This window comes from Megascapheus bottae, chromosome 11 (genome assembly GCF_031878675.1).
Source record: "Megascapheus bottae isolate mThoBot1 chromosome 11, mThoBot2.hap1, whole genome shotgun sequence".
In the NCBI taxonomy this organism is placed as follows: domain Eukaryota; kingdom Metazoa; phylum Chordata; class Mammalia; order Rodentia; family Geomyidae; genus Megascapheus; species Megascapheus bottae.
The window spans coordinates 35676702-35691411 of NC_143519.1; the positions used below are offsets into that span (position 1 = coordinate 35676702).

The 14710-nt window shown below is 33.9% G+C and overlaps 1 non-coding gene across 1 annotated transcript; it reads right to left on the reverse strand.

The window, feature by feature from the left end:
* Window positions 1–10477: 10477 nt before the first annotated feature.
* On the reverse strand, window positions 10478–10584 carry LOC150056899 (U6 spliceosomal RNA). Its single transcript, XR_016537210.1, has one exon. It is a non-coding gene; the product is annotated as a U6 spliceosomal RNA (small nuclear RNA).
* Window positions 10585–14710: the final 4126 nt, after the last annotated feature.

Consider the following 14710-nt stretch of genomic DNA (forward strand, 5'->3'; position numbering starts at 1 on the left):
CAATACCAAATTTTAGACTCTATTACAGAGTTATAATTATCAAAACAGCTAGGTACTGGCACACGAACAGGCCTGAAGACCAATGGAATAGAACTGAGGACCTAGATATTAAACCACAGACTTATGTCAAGGGAGCCAAAAAAATAGAATGAAAGAAAGATAGCCTCTTCAACAAGTTGTGCTGGCAGAACTGGTTAAGCACCTGCAGAAATTTAAAGTTGGATCCATCTTTGTCACCCTGCACTAGAATTAACTCCAAATGGACCAAAGACCTCGAGGTAAAATCTGACATTCTGAAAACTTTACAAGAAGGAATGGGAGATACACTAGGCCTCCTTGGCACAGGTCGAAACTTTCTTAATAAGGACCAAGAATCACAACAAATCAGAGAAAGGCTGGATAAGTGGGATTGCATTAAACTGCGGAGCTTTTGTAAGGCAAAGGACATAGCTAGTAAACTAATTAGGAAGCCTACAGAGTGGGAGAAGATCTTCATCAACCAAACAACGGACAAAGGCCTCATATCTAAAATATATCAACAGCTCAAAAAATTGAATCAATCTAAAACTAATGTCCACAGTAACAACCATCCCATTAAAAAATGGGCCAAAGACTTAAAGAGGGTCTTCTCTAAAGAAGAAATAAAAATGGCCTATAGACGCATGAAGAAATGCTCAACATCTGTAGTCAGAAAAGAAATGCAAATCAAAACAACGCTAAGATTCCACCTCACTCCAGTTAGAATGGCCAGGATCCGGCAAACTAATAACAACAGATGCTGGAGGGCATAAGGCCAGGAGGGATCACTACTACACTTTTGGTGGGAGTGCAAACTCGTTCAACCACTATGGAAAGCAGTATGGCAATTCCTCAAAAGGCTAAACATAGAGTTCTCCTATGACCCAGCAATTCCACTATATGGCATTTACCCAATCATCCAGAATCTAGGGCATACTAAATCCAGTAGCACAACAATGTTCATTGCAGCATTATTTACTATAGCAAAGATATGGAACCAACCTAGATGTCCCTCAGTTGATGAGTGGATCAACAAGATGTGGTATTTGTACACAATGGAATTCTATGCTGCTGTCAGAAAAAAAGACATCACCCCATTTGTTAGGAAATGGAAAGAGTTAGAAAAAATCTTATTAAGTGAAGTAAGCCAGACTCAAAGGAACTTAGGTTCAATGGTTTCCCTCATTTTTCATAACCAGTAAAAACCTTGGGCTCTACTAGCAGAGATTTGCAATAGAGCAAAACCTTGATACAAAAGGCCATATAATAGGACGCTAATTGAAAGAACCTCCAGGATATAGAAACAAAAGCCATATAATGAATGATTGTTGTCCTTAATGTAGTATGTTATTTTTCATCTCTTTTGCTCTCCCTTGGTTATATCACATTGTTACAGCATCTCAGTTTGTTATCTGATGTATTGGATATATTTGTATTTGGTTATTTGAAATTGCATAGGGAAGTGGGAAAACCAAAATGGGGGGTGGGAGGGAGGGTAATAGGGACCAAGACATGTGAAAGGGTATCAATGTATGTGAATTAATGCACCCTCTATCTGGCAAATATTATGTAATCCTTTTATTAATTACAATAAAAAATATTTTAAAAAAATAGCATACTTGGGCCAGGAGTTTGGCCTAGTGGCCAAACGCTTGCCTAGTGTGCACGAAGACTGGGGTTCGATTCCTCGGTACCACACGCATAGGAAAAAGCCAGAAATGGTGCTGTTACTCAAGTAGTAGAGCTCTAGCCTTGAGAAATCCCAAGGACAGTGCCTAGGCCCTGAGCTCAAGGCCCAGGACTGGCGAAAAAACATAGCATACATTTAGTTCAAGGGGTGGCATTCGCTGTGAGAATTCTCTGTAAGTGAAGTGGATATTCATCAATTTAACCCCTGTATCATTTTGTTTTATACCTATTCCTGCTTCTATGAAACTGTTTTTATATGTTTCAATGTTTTGGTTTTTATACATGCAAATAAAGTATTTAAACCATATTCATCTTCATAATTTTTTGGTAATCTCATCTTCCTACTTTTTTTGGTAATCATTTTTTTTAAGAAAGTAGTTGACATTAAGCAAAATGATTAAAGAATATATTGTATCTTGATCAATATTACCCCTTCATAACTCTCCCCATCCCTCTAATCACACTCTTTCTCTCAATTTAAGTTGCAGGATATACACTGCATTTTCTCATGAAACCCAAGGTCAATACTCTCATTTAAGGAAGTGATTGGATAGCATCATGCTGAATAAAGTTAGCCATACAAATGTTCCCAGCTTTTTCTGGAATCTAAGCCATTTAACCAATAATCACAGAACTATTTTTACATTATATCCTTTGAGGAATAAGATTAGTGTCAGTGGGAAAAATGTCAGAAAACAGGATATTTTTGTTATACTGAGTTCTATTAAACTGGAAATATATTAAAATAGTAGAATATACATTCCAGTTTGCAAAGGTGTAAAAAATGTTTTCTTTCCAAAATTAGTAAATATTGGAGCTATTAACTAGCTTGATTTTATTTGCTTTTCTTTTCCCAAGTCATAATATTAGTTTGTTCTCCAAAATGCTTCCATCTGTGTACTATCAATTTATATAAAAAAGGTAAATTTTAGAAAAGATTAGACATAATTCCTCTGCTGAGTTTAGAATCAAAGCAGACATTTAAGCAGATAATAACAAAATCATATTGTGTTATGAGAGAAACACTCATTCCAACTATGGAAGCCTTTTGGACATTTGGACAATAAGTCCATATGGATTGTGAATATCTGTAGGAGGAGCTAAAAAATCAGAGAGAAAATAAATTTTTGTTTTCTAGCAAGAACTAGTAAGTGACACAATGGTATAATTCCAATTAATGCCATGTGGTAGGAAACTAAAACAATTAAACAATAATGCAATTATCCAGGTGTCATGGTGAGTTGGGGACGGATTTTTCCAGTTCACCAAAAATTTAACTGTGTGCTTTATTTTCCCACACAACCTCCAGTGGGATTCCTAAAGTCCATTACTTGCTTTTTGAAAAGTGAAAGAATGCCACAACAGCAAGTGTAGATTCCATATGTTCTTTTTTCATATAACTTTTATTGTAATTAATAGAAGGGTTACATTATATTCACTAGATAGAAGTTGCATTAATTCACAAACTTGGATACCCTTTCTCATGTTTTGGTCTCCATTCCCTCCCACCACCCCGCCCCTCAACTTGTTTTCCCCTTGCCTATCCTATTTCAAATAACCAGATAAACATATATACAATATATCAGATAACAAGGTAAAAATGCTGTAGCAATGAGATAACCAAAGGACAGCAAAAGAGATGAGAGATAACATAGTACATTAAGGACAGCAATCATTCATTATCTGGCTTTTGTTTCTATATTCTGGAGGTCCTTTCATTTAGCATCATCCTATATGGCCTTATGTAACTAGGTTTTGCTCTATTGTAAATCTCATATGTTCTTATTTTTTAAAAAAATAAAAAATTCTGGAAGAGAGTCATTTTTGTATTTCTTCAGCTCTAAATTGGGGTATGGATATAGGAAAAGTCATTACCTTTTATACAATAGCATAACAGCAATTAGTGGCTACTATTCAGAGCAACTGGGAAAAACCAGAAAGAAAGAACGGAAAGAAAGAATGAAAGAATTTCAATGTAAAGAGTGAACTGTACAGTAGATCTTTGCAGTATTTCAAGACTATGCTTACATTAGGCAGGAAAAGAATTTTCAACCCCAGGGTTTGAGCTTAGGGTCTGGGCACTGTCCTTGGGCTTTCCCAGGGCTAGCCCTCTACCACTTGCACCTAAGCACCATTTCTGGCTTTTTCTGTGTAGGTGGTACAAAGTTATTGCTAGGCAAGTACTCTATCATTGGCCACTGTCTTGGTTTGAATTGTCAACTCTTTTATAAACTGTTGCAATAACTTCTTCATCACCAGAGCATTGCATTGTTTCGCCACTTAACTTTCATAACTTTATCTTCTTTTCAACTATTTAATTTCTTATTATGATCTTGAGTGCTTGGCAGCGAGATGAATATAAAATGACATAATAGACCTTTTATGGGCTATTCAACTAGTGATCTTTGAACTCATACAGCTAAGTAGTCTGAGGAAAAATAAGCCATTTTAGCACACATTTAAAAGCAATCTGCATCTCAAAACCATGCCGATGGAGTATTTATTGGTTTTGGAAAGATATTAAACGTGGTTAAACTTTAAAAAAATGACATGAGAATCTGTCAAATTTAGAAAGATGTGATTATGTTCCTTTTAGGTCACTGACCATAAACTTCATAGCTGAATTCTAGTATATTACCTTCTCCACATTCAAATTAAAAGTACTCTAGAGGTGTTAAAATTCCATTTAGGTAAATTGGTTATGTTAGTACACTCAAAAGGGATTGGTTTAAAATATTCAATGTAAACTGGCTACTGGTGTCTTATGGCTGTAATCCTAGCTACTCAAGAGGCTGAGATCTGAGGATTGTGATTTGCAGCTAGCTCAGGCAGGAACATCTATGAGACACTTATCTCCAATTAACTAACAAAAAACCTGTAGCTCAACTGGTAGAGCATTAGAATTGAACAATAAAGCTAATGGGAGTGCCCAGGCTCTGTGTTCAAGGCCCAATACACAAACACACAGCTAACTTCAGAACACAATTAATAAGGAAATATAGGGTTGAAGTTGTAAGGTTGTAATAATTATAAATCTATGCTACTAACAAAAACAAATGAAAATACTAACAAAGTACAGTGTGAGGTGCCTTCTTAAGATTATACTATCAATCCATCCCTACATTAATTCATTCACCAAGCACCTAAAAGTCCTGGGAACAATCATTGAATCAATCACTGGGCATGGCTCAAAAGAGTTCAGGGATGGTTATGTCTAAAACCCTTTTATATGCCAAGTAGTGGAATTGCTGGGTCATAGGGGAGCTCTATGTTTAGTCTTTTGAGGAACTGCCATACTATTTTCCATAGTGGTTGATTTATAATAGAACAAAGCCTAGATACATAAGGCCATATAGTATGACTCTAAATGAAAGGACCTCCAGGATATAGAAACAAAAGCCATATAATGAGTGATTGTTGTCCTTAATGTACTATGTTATTTCCCCTGTCTTTTGCTGTCTGTTTGTTATCTCATATTCTTACAGTATTTCACTTTGTTATCTGATTTATTGTATATATGTGTATTTGGTTATTGGAAATAGGATAGGGAAAGGGGGAAACAAGATGAGGGGCAGAGGTAGGGGGAGGAAGATGGGGACCAAGACATGAGAAAGGGTTTCAATGTATGTGAAGTAATACACACTCTATCTGGTGAATATAATGTAACCCTTTTATTAATTAAAATAAAAATATATGGAAAAAACAAACCCTTTTATATTCTGGTTTTCCTGAAAGACTCAGTTGTATAAACTCCAAACAAGAAGGAAAAAATAGAATAGTTTTTATTTCTCATATGGATATATCAATAGCAATGGTACTCAGTAGTTCAATGATGAGTAAACATTTAGTGTATTGCAGCACTGTTTGAAGCATCCTTTAGTTTGTTTGTGCATTGTTTCATATTGGTCTGTTTGGGCAAAGTTGTCTTATTTACTATTGGCAATGAAGCAAGTAATGTTTAACAACAGGAAGACATCTGGTTGAGAACTCAAATTGTAAGTAAGTAAACTGTTTAACATAGTAACCTTTCATGCACAATTAATGGGAAGTTATTCCGGAAACTAATAGTAGTTTATATGTAAACTACTCCATTTATGTACGGTGGTTGCTCTTACATATGAGAAAACTATTCTTGCAGTATCTCATTTGATTTTTACATTTGTTCTGTAGGGAGCAATATTTTTATTTTGTGATGCATAAGCAAAAATTGAAATGTTAAATGATTATTGTAGAAACAATTCTGGAAAGTAGCAAGCCAAGAATCTAAAGCAAGAGTTTGTAATATAGAGCTTTAGTACATTTCCTTATGTGCTATTATGAGATCGCTTCAGTCCAATAATATACTAATCTTGATAAAAATAAAATAATTTCTTATACCATAATACCAAGAAAAATCATATTTATAGATGTTTTACTTGCCTTTGAGGAGTAAAGTCTAGAATGCATCTTCATTGTTTAGCATTGTAATTTTGAAATGGAGTGACTTTACAAAATAATTTTTGACTACAAATCACATTCATTGGGTTATGGGAGACAGCACGTAAAATTTAAACAGAATTGACAGGCAATTGCTATTGATAACTACTTTATCTATAGTAGGCTTTGTTTTTCTGATCTTAGGTTAAATAAGACTAAAAGAAGTATCAATATTTTCCCTTTTTATAAACAATAATAGGCCTAGTCATAGTTACTTTTCCTAACAAAAATGTGAATGAACAAAGCAATTTACTTTTTAATATTCTTCTCCAAGACTCAGATTTTTGCTGTCCCAAGAAGTTGACAATTACAAACACTGTCATGATATGTCCACTGCTAACCAGATCTCAAATTTATACTATTCATAAGAAGGAATTATCTCATTAGGCATAAGAAATCTTCAAATTTAAACCATGATAATTTAATTTAACCAGAACTTTCTCACTAGTGAGGATGAAAAATAAAATAGTAATATTGGTAAATGCTGGCTAAAATGTGTAATGATTGTATTTTGCTTAACTTGCTGGAAGTTTGTTTCTTCAGAAACTAAAAATATCTCTCAAAAATGGTCCTCATGGATGTTTATCTCAGAAAAAGGTAAAAATCTCTATCATCAAACATTTTTATACCCTTGTTCACATCAGATGTATTACTAATAGCAAAACCTGTTCAACAAGAAAATTACTAAAAATATTGTAGCACATCTAGATGATGGAGAATTATTTAGCAACAAAGGAATGAACTACTGCTAAACATAACATCCTGAGCAGATCTCTAGGGCTTTGTTGGTAAGAGAGTCAATATGAAAACCATGCAAACTGTTTTATTATACTTCTCAAATATTCTCCAGGCGGCAAAATTATAAAGATGGAAAACAAGCTCGTAGTACGTTGTGAACTGATGAAATTTTTGTGGCTGGTCTGGATACTATTAGAGATGTTTGTATCAATGTAACTGTTTTGTATCTCGATTTTTCTAGAGATTAAGTCTGTCGATGCAGTGAAGTGCATAGAATTACACACATATAGACACAGATGAGTTCACATTAAACAAAAACCTTCTGAAATCGGAATAAAGTTTGGCACTATTGCCAATTTAAATACAGTTGTATAAAATAGTACCTTTGGAGAGCTGGAAGTTCAGTGTTTGACTCTTACAAATTTCTTGGAAACTATAAATTAAAATGATCATAAAAAATCACTTAGTCAAAGCTAAAGAACCTTATAAATATTCCCTCATTACATTTAAACCCATGTACTGCTAGGGCTGTCTAGGTGATTTTCAACTTTGTTATATAAATCAAAAAATATCTTAGCTCTGCCTTCCCAGCAGGTTACTTTGCTAGTCCATTTGAAAGTGAACAACAGACGTAGTAAAAATTTATTAAGTCTCTGCTCTGTGCAGTCCACTATGGAACAATGAGAAAAGATAAATATACTGTTGTTCTCTCGTGGAGTTTCATGTCAAATGGGGGCCAAATAGAGAAAAATGGGATAATCTACAAATGCTTAAAATATTACAGAATGTAATGTGTTTTGAGAGAAACAAGCCCCAGTTTTTTCAAAAATAAAACAAGGTTACTACTAGCAGTTTCTTAAAATAATATTTTATGAAAAGGTGGCCACATTCATTTATGAAAATCTTGTCTACACCTTTTTCATGCTACATATGCACAGATGGATTGTTCTGAGAAAGTTACAGTGGTCTACAAATCTTAAAATGCTATCTGAATCTTGCAGAAAATGTTTGTAGCCTCTGTTCTGGAACAAGCATTTTTTTCAGTCTTAAGCTAGATCTCAATATTTCTTTTCTGACTTTTATTAAGATGATCCCTATGGAAATCCTAAGTTGTTTTTAGAGAGTGATTTCCTTAATCCTCAGATATAATAGCATATCTAGATGTAAGGTTTTATTACATCATGGAGCATCTTCTAATTATAGCTAAGAGATGGAGCTTCTTGCTGCCTCATGATAGTGGAGAGCATGAGAGAGCTGATTTAGAAGTCAGCTTTCTGGTCATAATGAATACTTTTAAGAAGTGAAATTGCCCTAGGACAACATAATACTGTCCTTTGCAGCAGGCATAGCAATATTTCTTATAAAATGTATAGTGTTTAATATTTAGGCAATTAGTGGGGAAGATGGCTGTTTCTAAGACATAACAAAAGGTTATTTTGAAACATGACTCAGTTGAAGCAAAGAAGACAGATTGGGTTAATACATTTCAAAGTATTGGATAACAAGATTATGGATAGGTTATTGGATATACCTTGATGTTTGCCTAGCATGCTCCAACTCTAGGTTACACCCTCAACAACAACAACACAAAAGAGTAAGGGAGAAGTAAAGGAAATAATGCATTGATGATCTTCTGGGAAAATAGATGTAGGTGGTGATAATAGAAGTGAGAAGTATGAGCATGACAACATTAATTTGTCTTTACTTTCTTGTGGGCCAACTCCACCTTCTGTTTCATTTCTACTTGAAATGATTATTTTCCATTCTGTTGATTGATCTGAAGAGTTTGCCATCAGCTTTTTGGTAATACTGAAGTGGTTTTGTCAGTGGTGGCACTTACGGATTTTACAGTAATTGGAGGTCATTTATATACTATATCTTAAGGCATCTTGCTTTTTATAAGCTTGAAGAAGGTTTTTGAGCAATGCATGAGAAGACTCAAGTTATTTCTGTTCCATGAGTTTTGGTTGTTCTAATTCACATTGACTTTTTACTATCAATTATAACTATTATGCATCTGTTTAGTGTTTATACCTTTATTACCAAGGAAAATGGTAGTAATTATAACAGCTCATTAAAAGCATGCAGCATTATTTGTAGGTTTAATATTTCTCTGTCTCTTTCTTTCTCTCTCTCTGTTTATATTGAATTAATATTGAATTAATGCTTATAAAGTTTTCTGCAGACAGTATGCAGCATACAGAGGACAAAATACATGGAAATTATATCTAGGTCTTTATGCCTGCCTGGCACAGTGATGTGTGGGCTGGCTTTGAACCTTGATCCTCAGATCTCAGGCTCCTGAGTTCCTAGGATTACAGGCATGAGCCACTGCGCCTGGCTTCATGTTGTTTCATAGACTGCTTGTAGGAGAAGAGGGAAGAACAAACTTGAAGAAATCTTCAAAATGTATCCAATGGAATAATAAGAAATATAAACATAATTATGAAATTCCTCCACAGTGAGTACTGGCAATTGCTATGGTAAACAGAAAAACCAGACCAACTACACAAATTGCATCAGGATAAGAATGGGTTTTTGAAATTGTGAAGAATCTTTGTGGAATGTTCTTTTTCTACAAATATTAAAAAAAACATGGATGATCTGTGTAAAACAATCAATATTTAAATTATTTGTTCAAGTCATTGAGATATAATGAATGGAAACTGACTATTAGAAAACATTCATTTATAATGATACAAAATGACTGTAACATGTTGCTAGGTTGCAATGTTCATAAAATTTATCTGGTGGAAACTTACATGAGGAACAGGGATTTTCTACAAATGTGGAAAGTCAACTATTCTTTCCCAAAGTAGTGGAAGCATAGTGAAACTTGAAAATAAGTTGGAGTGCACAAAAGAGATAAAGCAAAAATGGACAGATTACCTGGTAAGGGAATCTGGCTGCAGCATCTGTTATCCAAGTATGAGTTGGTCCTGGTCCAAAAGACATGGTTGGTGCTATTACCCTCTGTGATGTGACCAGTTTGTGTGCATTCTTCTTGACCTGACCTGTCAGTCAAACAGAATAACCTTCCTTAATTAAAGCTAATCTTGGTTTAAATTGTCCTACTTTTTCAGACTATATGATCCTATGTCTTAAATTCCTTAATGGTGGGTAGATTAATTCATTCAAGTGCTGCACATTAAATCATGAATCTCAAAAAAGGAGAAAGTTATATAAGAACTATATATGATGGGAAAAATTTTATTATAATAATTAAATTACAAAAACAAAACATTCTTTGCCTATTCTCATTATTTTGGTATTACAAAACCTACACTGATTTATATCCTACCTGGCTTTAATTGAAAAATTGCTATGATTAGTAACAGCATTTTATAAATTTAATAATGAGGTATCTACAGCAAAGGACAAATTCTGGAGATAGAGTAGATCTGATTTCTAAAAATATTAATGTTGATAATGAGTATTAAAACTATATGTTGCCTACAGTCATTAGGCATAATAGACATATGCTACATGCATTTTATTTACAAAATTAATATTATAAAACTAGCATATTAGAAAAAAATCTCTCACACACTCTCTCTCTAATATGGGGTACTTCACAAGTTTCCATGTCATTGTTGTGCAGGGGTCATGCCAATTTTCTCTGTATCCTTACAATTTTAATACATGTGCTAGCAAATCAAGCACTTTTCTTTTGCATTTTGCATTTTACTTTCATAAGGTGACTTTTTTCTATGTAGTTTTTGGAATCTATTAAGGCTTATAGATTTGGGATTTGATAAACATATTTCTATCACCTATGAATTTTAGGTAGCACAGATATGTGTACAACCTTATCTTTTGTCTTAATATTCTAATATTCACTTTGAGAAGATTCTTTTTCTTTTTTTTGAGATTTTTTTCTTAAGTAAATACATGACATGTGAAGTGTGATTGCTGTACCTTATAATATCTATGAAATATATGTTTTAAAATAAGGTACACCAAATATCTTCAGGTGTTTGGCTAATTGTAAAACATAATGAGGATTTAAATTTATACATATACACATATTCATGAGTAATCCCTTCCTGTACCAAAGGAATTATAAAGCAACTGGTAAAAATTGGAGAAACTGATATTGTTTATTGAAAAAAGAGGCTATTTAGATAAAGGTTAGTATTTTTCCATTGTTTATTATGTCTAGAAAATTTCCAAGGGCCGAGTATGAACGCACAAGTACAATGAAGAATCTCCTTTTCGTAGAGAAGGTCATGAAGACATAAATACTTAAACTTGTGTATGGTACAGTGAGCAACAAGCAAAGGTCCTGTGAACGTAGGGAGTCTACATGCAGATCTATAGTTATGAATCAGTTTATCTCTTAGGTCTGCTCTTATAAGGTCTTATTAGGAAGAAGGATATCACTAATACATACAGCTGTTTTCTCCCATCTTTCCAGTGCAAGATGTCTGTCTGTGTTGAAAGTACAAATGAAACAGTACTAATGTGACAGCCATTGACCAAAGTTTGGAAATTGTAGCCTGTGTTACTATGTCCACTAAAAAGATCTTTGAAATCTTTCTGTGTGAATGTTAGCCTACAAGTCTTTTAGATATGTAGAAGCACTGTCCTATACATATTCATAAAAATAATTATGAAAATTGACATGTGAAAATGTATCAATGTATGTGAATTAATGCACCTTCTATCTGGCAAATATCATGTAACCCTTCTATTAATTACAATAAAAATATATGACAAAAATTTTGTAACTTAAACAAGTATGATAGAAGTGCTAGTTATTTTGTGACATTATTTTGTGATATTCGATTCACTACCCCTGTTCCCTGAATATCTAAATATGGTAGCATTTTCATTAGATTGTGTTGTTGACAATATGTATGCAATATTATTTTTATACTTATACTTAAGTATATGCTTCAAGAAGCAGCAGTTTTTCTCAGATTTTTTTCTGTACAGTTATTGGGAATATTTATTAATATTGCCTACTAATATCTTATTTTCAAAAATCTATATTTTCAAGTATCTATCTACTTGGATATTTACTTATATTTTGGCCAATCCTGGACTTGAGATCAGGGATTGAGTACTGTCCTTGGACTTTTCTCAAGGCTAGAGCTCTACCACTTGAGCCTCAGTAGCACTTCCGGCTTTTTTCTATGTATGTGGTACCGAGGAATTGAACCTGGGTCTTCATGCATGCTAGGCAAGCACTCTACCACTAGGACAAACCCTTGGTCACTTGGATATTTATTTTTAAGACATTTACCACCAGTGAAAAATTCCTTCAGGTATGATATTAAATAAACCATATTGCACACGTTAGAGACACAGGATTTGAAGAATATTCTGCTGATCTATGATTTATTATCTAGTGGGCTTGAACACATTATCTCTCTAAGCTCAGGGTCTTTTAATCAATACAAATGAGATTAAAATTACTTTCACTTTAAGTGGGAAGTTATTTTAAAATGTATAGTTTAGCCAATTAAAGTATCTATTCATATTTATAACAATCTTTTCTATACTCTAATTTTATTAATTCTGAGCCTTAGCATTAAAGACTTTAAGGATTCAAATGCAAAAGAAAAAATAAAATTATTACAATTATTAAACCTGGTTTATTTAATCCACTGTTCATAGCAATTGTTAGGATAGTAAGCAAACATTTTCTAGTTTTCTCTTAGTGATCCAATTTCTAATGCCTGAGGCAAAATGAAAAACAAAAACAAGACACTGGAAAACCAAATAAATATTTTCTAATGAGGTCACACTTTCCTTCACTGTTGGTGTCTTCAACAGAAATTTTAATAATTCAAGATATAAATTTTGTTTTACTAGCAATAGTGTTGAGTAATATGGAAAAATAGTAAAAGTACATATACTTTCTTTTATAAAAGCATATTGCATCTATGATAATTCGCACAATAAAAATCACTGATTTTCACTTTTCAATCAAGTATTTAATACACTACAAAGATACTGAACATGGTTTAGATTGAATGACTTGTAAGTAAAGGAATAGTGTAGAAGAAGATCAGGAAGTCATCTCAGTGGACTGATCATTGAATTGTCGTTCTCCTTAAAATTAATTACCCTGTAACAGAAAATATCAGCAGTATCTAAAATATTAGTGTGTAAAAGGATTATTCTGGGTTTTTTTTGAGTAGGGAAGGCATCACATATAAAGATTTTTTTTATTCTCTTGGAATTCAGAAGTCTTTGTGGAGATAAAAATTACTTCTCATCTATGATTTTGTGAAAAAATTGAGTGAAAGTAAGTTGTTTCTCTTGTTGCTACTGTGGTTGTAGCACTTGGAATAGTCCAAGTTTTACCTCAGGAATGGAAAATTCAACTGTGCCAAGATCCCTGACCTGGTTCATCTGGATCCATGGGTCATCTGAGGACGTTGGGACTCAGCTGGGTTAAGATCTGGGGCTCTCTTTTAGTGAGATAATCATGTGAGTATCAACAGACCTGGGCATTCCCTCTATTTTCTCCATAAATAAAAGATTGCAATTGCCAGAAGACTGCCAAAATGGACCACAGAGGCTCCTTGGCACAAGGTTTGCCCTAGTTAAGACTCCTTTTTGTTTTTTTTGGCGGGGGTGGGTAAATGGGGAGAATTGTGTGAAGGAAAAATGTCAGAAGATAGTCGGATGCATGTGTTTATCCACAATATCAGAGCTTATTAAAAAATAACAAACCTTTGCAAGAGATATCAATTAATTGGTATTAATTTATTTTGTTCTGCTAAAGTACCTTAATAACCTAAGTTGCATTAAAGTGGCTTCAGGATTCAAAGAAGACTTACCTAAAATAAGGAAAGAAAAGAGATGTAAAGAGAGCCACCGTAGGAGGTCATAAAAGACTTGAGTTCCAAAGTCAACAACAGAGCTATCAATGAGCATCTGAGATCCTGTGGTGTCAAAACACTTAGGTGCAATTCTGGCTGACACACAGAGCTGATTGCGAACTTTGTAGAGTCCAGGTGAGGAGCAGATTTCCTAGTTTATGAACTTTGGATGGAGGGCAATTAGAGCAGATCAAATCAAGTAAGGGATAGAGTTGCTTGTATAAGGGATAGAGTTGCTTGTGTGACACCCTGTCCCCATACTTAAGAGTGTCTCATTTTATATAATAAAGGCAAGAGAGTTTGTCTTCATGGGACTGGTAACTTCAATAAATGCATGCAAGCTATTCCTGGTATGATCTGGTATATATGTTTATATAATTGTTTATTGGTATAGATCAGTATTATCAGTTTGTTTATGGTATACTGTGGAATGGCAGTTGTTTGCTTGAATAAGGACAAACGGAAATCTTTTCTTGGGTTCTAAACTCTTAAATATTGGAGTGGCTCAACTCTCAGTTCTTTAACCCATGCAGATTTTACTCATTCTTTTAATGACAACTACCATGCATAAACTACCTACCTTTGATTGATCATGCTAAATATCAATGTTTATATAAGATATACAACACACACACACACACACACACACACACACACACACACACACACACACACACACACACCCCTGTGGAGTTCAAGCTTGCTTATACAACTATCCTCTCAAGTTTACTATTTACTTGTATTTAGGAAAGCCAATCTATTGCTTCCTTAGCTAGATGCCTGATTTTTCATTCAAAATGTGTTCTTCCAGGTTTCTATGTCAGAAGAAGTAATTTCCACTTTCTAGGTACCTAGACCACAGCTTTCACACATTTATTTCTCTCACACCAATCCTGCAATCCAATTGAAAATCCTACTGGATTTGTCTTCACTGCATGCTAGAAATATGTTCC